Genomic DNA, 10,398 nt, shown 5'->3' with positions numbered 1-10,398 from the left:
AAAATACCTTTAAAACTCAAAAAAATTGTGCTCCTTGCTCGCTCAGTCCATAGTCGTAGTAAGCGGACGCAAAAATAGGAATTGCCCATCTTCTCCACTCTGCCCCATCGACTCTGTCACGAGGAGACTCTATCACCCAAGGAGCAAAAACCCACACACGTAACCAAACCCTGAGTAGCAAGGCCAGGTCCACTGACCGCGCCTGCGCATTTAGTCAGCTCCGGCCAGGGCGAGGGAGGGAGGGCGGAGAGGCAGGCCAGGGCGCCGCTGCGTAGGCGGGACCAGGAGATTCACCGCGCCTGCGCGAAGGGCAGGACGGTGGGCTGCTAGGTAACGTTTGAAACGAATGGCGGGGAAGCGCTGCCGGAGCCGGGGCAGTCGGTGTTTGCCCGGTGTAAGCCGCGCCTTAGTCTGTGGGCCGAGCCATGGCGCTGCAGCTCACCCGGGAGCAGGGTGTTACGCTCCGCGGAAGCGCCGAAATCGTGGCCGAGTTCTTCTGTAAGTCCTGGTGCGGGCCAGGGTTGGGGAGAACCGAGCCCAGGCCGTCCCGTAGGCCCGCGGCTCGGCCTTCGAGGTGGGGAGCCGGGATGGGCCGGAGCGGCCCTGAATTCGAGCCCTCGCGGCCCCGCGCTGTCTGCCGGCGCCGAGGAATCGGCGGAGAGGCGGATGCCGGCGCCTAGCTCGGGACGCGTTGCTAATGGTGGGGGAGAGGGCTGGGCGCTGCGGGGGCCGCCTCCGGTTCAGCGGCTTCACCTTGAGCGGTTCTTTGGTCGGACTCCGCAGCCCCCTGAGACCTGGTACGGCTGAGCGGAGACCCAGTGTGTGTTTTGACCCAGCCCCTGCCCGGCGTTGGTTCTGAGGCAGGGCACAGTTCATGAGACTTTGTCTGGATAGCATTGCCCCGGACCAGGCCAGCTGTGTGCACGACTTCTACTAGAGCCCGGCAGGACATGAGGGGAGAAAAGGAGGAAAAAGAGGAGAAGCTTGTCTCGAGCAGTTGACCAGTCGGTCCAAGCCTGTTTTGTATCTTCTAGCCATGTAATCTGAATTTAGTCTTGGATTACAATGAGACGAAATGTGGCAGTGGTGGGTTAATGCATTTTGGCGTTTAATTTGTCCTTTATTGCCACGTGAACGCATATATTGCTTTCTTTTACCCAGAAGCAAGATTTTATGGACATTTAATGCCACTTTGTACAGACGTACTCTGCCTTGAGTAAGACAAGCGAACCTGTGTTTCAGCATTTACAGTTTTACACCATTAATGAAACCATAATCCACCACATAAAAAAAAATTAAAAAAAAATTTTTTCCATCTAAATATGGTTTATTTTCTGTAGCTACAAATGATAATGACTTTAATGTTTCTTTTGCTTTCAGCATTTGACATTAACATCCTTTTATATCAGTGTGGCATATATCCATCTGAAACTTTTACCTGAGTGCAAACATATGGACTCACCTTCCTTGTGACTGCTGATCCTGAACTCATCAAATACCTAAATAATGTGGTGGATCAACTAAAAGGTATTTAATAATTGAAAGCACTTTGAGTTTTGCAGCCATTTTTGTATCCACATTGCCTGTCATCTTGGTCGTTTTTCAGCTTCCTATATAGAAGTGTGAAACACACTGCCTTCTGAAATATGTAGTGGTTTTCAATTGGGAGAAAGCACAGAGTGTATAAATTAAATCCTTTTCCACCACATTCTGAGGTGGCTGAGTATTTTGATGTTACGAATATGATATGACTTGATAAATGTCTCCATCAACTCTCTTAGAATGATTTTTGCTGTAATTCAAAAGTTCATATGGACAAATGGTACAAGTTAGAACTTCACGTAATTATGATAGTGTTTGAGAAAACGACGACTGTACATTCCTAAAATGATGCTTTCTCTGTAGCCGCTGAGATTTTAAAGTTAGTGTTAGAGAAACATCAAGGAAAATAAAATACTAAAATACTAAACTTGGGTTTCTGGGACTAAACTTAAAAAAAAAAAAAAAAATCCTAAGTAACAGAACACCCATTTTTTAGCTTTTTCCCTATATCTTTGTTTTTAATCTGCCTGTGACTGAGTCTCTTTTACCTGAACCCTCAATTTTTTCTTTCACTCAAGAAATTGCTTTATTACCTGTTGTACCAGTACTGTTCTCCATGTTTTTTTTTCCTTCTAGAATTTCTGATAGTTTCCCTTTCATGTTTCAACTTCCGTTTCTCCCCATTAGTTCTTCCAAAATACTAGTTTGTCTTTTAGCAGTGGCCATCCTTTTTCTTTTGAATTTTTAAATTCAAAAATTGTTTTTTGTATTGTTGTTTCAGAATTTTTTCATGTTCAGTTGTAGCTTCATTTTTTAGTTTTTATTTTATTTTTTACCTTTTCTGTTTTAATATGCAGTTCTGATAATGGCCGTCTGACGTTCGTTAGCTTGATACCACTATGAAGCTACATTATCCTCTAGATAAGCTAGTAACATTTTCCTGCCATTAATATCTGCATGAGTAAAATCCCTACATACTTGTGCAGGTCTGCATGGAAGGATCTCAAGCAATGGTGAAAAGGCAAGGAAAGAAAGATAGGAGTACAGAGTTTCTCAGCCTCGAAGAACTTATGCTTTAGTAGGTCAGTGCTATCAGAATAGCAAGATTGGGGGACTGTTGGGGATGTGGTAGTAGATATCAGTCTCAGGTGTAAGCAGGAAGCATGTCATTAGGAGTAACCTCGCTCTCCCAAAGTTGCATCCAAAGTTATGGGTCAGAGGGTTAGGGCTAAATCTCCCGTAGCCGTTCATAGAGCTACACCCAGGTGAATTGGCCTAGAACCTCCACAGATCTGTATGTATAGGTCTGTGTCTTCATCTCAATTTGATGGAGAAGCAAGCATTGCCTGAGCCGCTGGTTCATTGGATTATCTGTTTCAAGACCACTCAAATGAAATTCCACCTCAAATGTATCTGGACTTCCTATTTAGCTTGTTCCCTCTTTTGTATTTATTAAAATTGAGGAGTTATTCTTTGAGGCAAATTGTTTATCTGTTTTGAGTCCCGTTGCTTCTAGTGTCCTCAGGGACTTTACACTACTTTTTCTCCTATTTTTTATTTCTGTTTTGATTGGGATTCTTCCCAATGACATCATGTCTCCAATTGTCAAAGAAGAAAAATTGCTGCCTACCCGAAATCCCCTTCAAATGACCACCCATTCTCCTTTTAAGAGCTAAACCTTTGATGGCAAGTTGTTGATATATGCCAGGAGTCCAGCTGGTGGTCTGTTTTTGTACTACTTGCAAACAGAACAGACACCTAGGTGGCCCACATAATCTGAAATATTTACTGATTACTAAATGATTTTCTGTTTCTTGACGGAAAACTTTGCTGACTCCTGTATATGCTATATCAGTTTTCAAAGTTACCTCAGAGCTCAATCTGAGGCCCTCCTCTCACTTTATAATCTCTCTAGATGATCTCTGACATGTTCTGATAAACTTTGTGTAGTTGACTTTTTATATCTAACCCAAATCTCTCCTAACTCCAAACTTACATACCCAATGGCTTTCTTATGTAACTATCCCGGAGATACTTCCGACTCATCATGTTGAAAACTGAATTTAAGATTATCTCCAAAAGTGCTCCACTTTCAACTCACTTTCCTAGCAGTGAATGGCTCAACCATCCAACCGGCGATACAAGCCAGTAACTTGGGAGGTATTCCTGACTTGTTAGCTATGGGAGTTAATCCAGTAAGTTTTGATAAATTTCACCATGAAATCCCTTGAATCTGTCTACTTCTCCATTTCTACCAATATACCTCCTACATGCTTTAATGATCTCATCTTGCTTAAACTACTAAATCAACAAATTAGTGTCTAAAAACCAAAAATCCAAACCCATTGCCGTTGAATCGATTCCAACTCATACTGACCCTATAGGACAGACTAGAACTGCCCCATAAGTTTCCAAGGAGCAGCTGCTGAATTTGAACTGCCAACCTTTTGTTAAACAACCTTTTGGTAAGGGAGTAAGGGATCTACACTAATGTCTAGATCCCCTGTAACCCATTTTCAAAGTGATAGTTTTGAAATGTAAATCTAATTATATCACGTCCTATTTCAAACACAGTGATGACTTCCCTGGTTCTTCAGATACAATTTCATTTGGCCCACCTGGCCTTGAATGGTCTGGCTCCTGTTTATCTTTCCTGCAGTTGTACTGGCTTTCTTTCAGTCCTATAGTCACGTGCTGTCACCCTCAAGTACTTAAGGCCTGTACCTTCTTCCCTTTCCTTTTGCATATTTAATACTGTTTGCCCCTCAGAGCTAAGCTGAAGCCTTCCCTGTCCTCCCTGATTGGGCCAGTTTTTCCTATTTAAATGCTCTTCATTGTACCATTTCTCCTTCACAGCAGTCACTGCAGTTGTAATTTCACATTTGTTGGTGTGGTGATTAAATCAGTTCCCATCTCCTACGCTCCTACCTTGATTGTGGGTGAAAATCTCTCTTGCTCACTGTATCCTCAGCAGCGAGTACTGTACTTTGTAGAAATCCTGAGAATTTGAAAAGAGGAGCTAGATTATTGATGTGTTGATAAGTTTTCTGAGCAGAAGGGAGGGGGTACAAAATACCAGTGGTAGGAATTGGCCGAGGGTAGGACGAGAGACCTGAGAAGGTAAGAGTTGCTTTGCAATGCAGTGGACCAAAAAAGATGCCTTGTTTTGTGTTGCAGAATGGTTATACAAATGTTCTGCTCAGAAACTGGTAGTAGTCATCTCAAATATTGAAAGCAGTACGGTCCTTGAAAGATGGCAGTTTGATATTGAGTGTGACAAGACTGCAAAAGATGACGGGTAAGTAAGAAATGATTTTTGCTCTGATAAGCCTTTTCCAAAAACTTGTTTTCATTACGAAATGGGTTCTAAATGTATTGAACTAGTTTCATGTAAAGTAAATGGCGTAAAGTGTTTCTGTCAGTTTAATTAAATCTTCAATCTCCTGTGGAAAAGAATTGTGCTCAGTTTAGCGCATCATGGATTTGTGGAGATGGTATTCTCTAAGCTAATGCCTTAGTTCATAGCATCGAGTTCTAAATTTTAATGTTTATGGTGCTCTATTCAGAACTCTACAAGACACAATAGATGGGGCATTTCAGGAATGTACTTATATCTAAGGGGTTTTCTTAGACTCTTCCCCAACTAAAGATGTGACTCTGCTTTATTTCCTTTAATGTCATGAACTTGGTAAGACATGTTCATGACCTAAACGTCATAAGTGACTGAGGGCTCAAGACTCCTGGATGGAAATGCCGATCGTTCTCTGGTGATGTCTAGCATTGTCCGGGACGTGCTTATCTGCCAACTCTTAACCATAGTTATGTCTCGTAATGAAATGTACCTTGCTCCTGAAGCCTTTAGTTTAGATCAGGAAATTTTTAGATGATAAAAATAATTTGACATACAACTTTAACATTTTATTTGAGGGACTTGGGAGTTAGACTTTAGGCATTTCTAAAATCCAAAATGATATTGCTGATTAAATATTTTTGATCCTTCCTGTTATTTTAAGAGATGCTGAAGTTTTCCTAACTTAAAGAGATTGGCAAATTTTCTAGTCATGTGATAATAAATGATATGATGCTGATCGTAATAGATGACTGAAAGGATAAATGAAATAAATAAGGATATTAAAATTATGCCTACTAGGCTGTAGGTCCTAAGATACTTTTCTTCATTATTTTTTAAACTCTTCTTATTGCATTACACATTTGATTTCAGAAGCACTTAAGCAGGTAAATACTCTTGGTTACTGAGAAGTTTTAAATAACTTGTTGAAACCTGAAATACATGAATTGATTTGGTTTCTTCCTAGTGCAGCCAGAGCAGAGTCTCAGAAAACTATCCAAGATGAGATCCGTTCAGTGATCAGACAGATCACAGCTACAGTAACAATTCTGCCACCCTTGGAAGTTTCCTGTGAGTATTTACACAGCTTCTCATTCATTTAAAGTTGTAATGGGGAAAAGGCTAAACTACTGTTCAAGAATCACCCTTTATTCAGTTTTTTGTTAATTGTCAGTATCATGTGATATAAACGGGGGACAAAGCATTGTAAAGCAAAAAGTAAAGATTGGGGTATTGCAGGGAAAAAAATGAAAACTTTTACAATACCCGTTCTGGTGTAATTCCCTTTGCTATTTTCTATGTGTTAAGATTTTAGGTGTAAAATTGTGTTTTGCTCTTCAAACTTAGTTATTCTTTCATTTTCAGGTATTTGTTGAATGCCTATTATATGCCAGGCAGTGGTCTGGGTACTGAAACATAACAGTGAACAAATCAAGATGTTAGCTCTCCTATGGATTACATTGATTACATTCATTTTTTTCCCATGTGATGATACACTTATAATATTTTTAATGATTTTCTGTTTAAAAAAAAAAAGTCCTATACTTTTCGTAAGATATGATAGGAGGTTGCAGTATTTTCTGTATTAAAATTTATTTTCATTGAGGAAAAGATACTATCTAATGATTAGAGGCCAAGCTATCCTGTCTTAACGCTATGGGTGGTTCAAAAGGTGAGAGAGACAGGGAAGGTTGTTTTACCTTTGAAAACATGGTGTACTTTAATGTATTTTTATCCCCAATTTAGGTTCATTTGATCTGCTGATTTACACAGATAAAGATTTGGTTGTACCTGAGAAATGGGAAGAATCAGGACCACAGTTCGTTATCAGTTCTGAGGAAGTCCGTCTTCGTTCATTCACTACTACAATCCACAAAGTAAATAGCATGGTGGCCTAGAAAACTCCTGTCAATGACTGAGGGATGAGCTGAGAAAAATAATGTACTTGCAATTCTCAAATGTGTTTTCCTAAAAGGAAGTCAACTACAAGTTGATATGTTTTATTTTGCTGGTGAATTTTTAGGTGGGGAAACAACATTTTACCCTACTGAAGTGTGCATCATCCATTTTTTGTACCTGTTTAATGTTCCATGGAGTTGACATCATCAATTTGAGGAGATGATGGCATTATCCCCTCATGAATGTATTTGGCTAAATAGATGAGCACAAAAGCATCTTGCACGTTGTTTTAATGTCAGTTCTTTTGAAGGTGGCAACGGTAGTTGGAAAAACTTTCAGTATAAAGCTAAATAACTTGCTAAATCAGACATTTTGGTCAAGTAGCTTGAGTCAGAATATAGGTAGAGTGATATTTAATTGTAAATTATTGCAAAAATAGTCTGACTATTCAGAATCTTTGTTTAGATCCTGAAAATAACTAATATAATCCATAAGTCAAGAAATATTGAGGTCCGTCCAGCATTTTTTTAGATCTAGAGTTCCCATGTTGAAAACATTTCCAATTATTTGACTTTATATAACTTTACCTATGAAGCTTTGAATGTTTCTACTGTTTAATTTCCTGTGATAGAGAACTCTTTGAAAATGTCCTTTTACGTTTCATAAAGTCAAGCTTTTAATGACAATGGTGAAATAAAGTTAAATTTGTATGTTTTAAATTTGTCTTAAAATGTTTTGATACTGGTGTTAAATGGTAGGTGGGATGGGTTCAGTATTGCACAGGATTTTTTTGTGTCACCTAGGCTATAGGTCCAAAGCATACAAAGACGAGGAAATCTTGAGGTACCTTGAATCTATTGTGTTTGGTTATACCACTTTAATCTCATAATAATCGACTTAAAATAAATGTTGATTGTTTGTATAACAAGAGATATGCTTTTTGGAATTAGTTCGGTTTAGCGAATGTTGGATTATAGTACCTCTAGGAGTCCCTAGGTGGCGCAAAAAATTAAGCACTGGACTAGTAATGAAAAGTTTGGTGGTTCAAACTCAACCTACAGGCAACTCGGAAATAAGGCCTGGCAATCTGCTTTCAAAATTTCAGAGCCTTGAAAAATATGGAGCGGTTCTACTGTGTGCACGATGGGTTGCCATGAGGCAAAATCAACTCGAGGGCAACTAAATAACCAGAAAGTGCCTTTCTACACTCTTAACCTTACCTTCTTGACTTATGTGTAAGATTTCTCACTATATCCTTAATACGGCCTTTTTTTTTACTCTCAAGTTCGTTATCTTTGTATACTTATACAGCTTGCTTATCCCTGTGCCTGCATTAATACTATCATCAGGTGTGTTCTATCTAGTTCTCACCTATTTTTCCAAGGTCAATTTATTGCGAACTTCAAAGAAATCTTTTATAGTCTATTCTTAATCTCATCTCTTTTGTAGTAAGTAAATTTATTACGTAGCTACAATGTCCATTGGACACTGTTCTAATTTAACTTTCACTTTTCAGTGAATACACATAGCCTGTATTCATTTATTCAAAAATTACATGTTGAGCGTCTATTAATGTGCAAAAATACTATGTTGCAAGTGTCAGGATGAATGAAACAACGTTCTGGCCTTTCTGAAGCTTAAAATCTTAGGAGGCAAAGGAAAATACATTGCAGAGGACCATAAAGTAGCCACACATGTCATTTAATTATGCATTTCTTTGTCTTCATTACTTCACTTGATGAATCATATCTTTTTGATCCAATTGCATACTTTTTAAGAACGAAGTGCATTGTCTTATATTCCTTCGTCTCAGTGCTTGGCAAATAGATGCTACTCTTTGATGGTGGTTATAGTGAATGCTGTTAAGAAAGCCCATACCCTAAGGAGCTGTTGAAGCTACCTAAATGAGGCCCAGGTGGCTAGAAAGGGTTACCCACAAGTCTTTTCTTGAATAAGAAAAGTAATAGTGCAGAAATGGAAGTGATTTTGAATTAGGTATAATCAAAAGTCTCTAGGTATCCAAACAACATATAGTGTAACACAAAGTGGACACTATTAAAATTAAAGCATTCCTTTGAATTCTTGGATAGTTCATAACCTCTAACATTTGAAATATAGGTTGAGAAGGAAAGCAGAAATAGAACATTGGAATAAATAAGGAGAAATGAAAATTCTGGTTGTATTTTTAGGAAATATGTTTGAAAATCTTTAAAGAAAGCAAGGACTATTTAGCCTTCAAGAAGCATTGAATGCCTATGTAGTAAACAATGGAAATGGTAAATAAGATGTGGTTCTTCCCCAAAGGAGCTCACATATTACTGATCACACTAAAATTTCAGGCATTCATGTCTTTATTTGGCGAATTAAATGATCTTGTTTTAATTTGTGATTTAGTATAGCACTGACTTCTTTCTCCTTTAAGACACATCTCCAGAAATTAATGCTGTGAATTTTAATGTTTCTCATTGAAAATAGTTTTAATGATAGGAGCTTCTGTCCTGTGGTCTATAGCTGCAACTCTGTAGTACCAATTCTGCATCAGGTAAGCTCTTGTTTTGAAAATAAAAGCTAGTTTAACTCTGTAGTACCAATTCTGCATCAGGTAAGCTCTTGTTTTGAAAATAAAAGCTAGTTTAGGGAAGGTTTAATGGAAGAATGTTAACCGCATAAGGAATCAAAGGCTGAAAACCTGAGAAGTAGGGCAGCTTTAGAGTCCTCAGTGACAGCAACTGTGGATTCTCTATCTCTATGTAATAAATAGACCTTTTCCCAAATGACCTTGCTTGATGGATTCAAGAACAATGTCAATGGAAAGCTTTGTTTGTCTTTCAGTTTGAGAATTAAGAATGTAAAACTGAAATCACATTTTCAAAGGTTCAGCATATACTTCAGTCACTTCATCTCAGCTAATAACTGTTAACAGATTTAAATTTTCCAATTTTACATTTGCATGACACTGTTTACTGTTGTAGGGTTCTAAAGACCAGGCTATGTATCAGTTAAGAAATAAACATGTTGGAATTGAATAGGAGTCAAGCTACGAGCTTTATTGTTAAAGTGAGATTAGAAAACAGCTTCGGTCTATGACTCCAACTGGACTTGTCCCAACCTGTTTCTACCCCTTTAGGCGTACCTTAGGGGAAGACATTTAAAGCAAACAGCTCTAAGATTTGTGACAGGTTTCTACACCATTTTAAACAGAGACATGAAGATTCCAAGAGTCCGGTGGGCCTCTAGACCTGGCCTAGACTCTGATTCTGTTTTACTTACCATAGGTAGAGGAATGAAAACATGTTCCCGTTGAGCCCATCAAAGTCTGAAATAGAGCCCAGAAGGGACTGAGCTACACCTGGCCTCCAGGATCCTTCTAGTGTCTTCAGTCTGAGAAGACAAGCCTTCGTGGGAATGTCCAAGCAAAGGTATAACAATCTCACGTATTAGGTGGCTTTTGCTGCATAGTAAAGAGCCATGGGGTATCAGTAAGCTCTTATTCTCACAAGTCAACAGGTTAGCTGAAGTTGTTGTGTTCCACATACCTCATTCTACCATCAGAGGGGCAGTGACTAGGTAAGACTGTTAAGGCTTGACTTCAGAACCTTCACACTGAT

At 39.0% G+C, this 10,398-nt stretch overlaps 1 pseudogene; it reads left to right on the top strand.

Moving 5' to 3' along the window:
• Positions 1-297: 297 nt before the first annotated feature.
• Positions 298-10,055, top strand: LOC100668167 (mitotic spindle assembly checkpoint protein MAD2A-like; annotated as a pseudogene).
• Positions 10,056-10,398: the final 343 nt, after the last annotated feature.

This window comes from Loxodonta africana, chromosome 5, assembly GCF_030014295.1.
Source record: "Loxodonta africana isolate mLoxAfr1 chromosome 5, mLoxAfr1.hap2, whole genome shotgun sequence".
NCBI classification, from domain to species: domain Eukaryota; kingdom Metazoa; phylum Chordata; class Mammalia; order Proboscidea; family Elephantidae; genus Loxodonta; species Loxodonta africana.
This window is presented reverse-complemented; position numbering and strand designations above follow the sequence as displayed.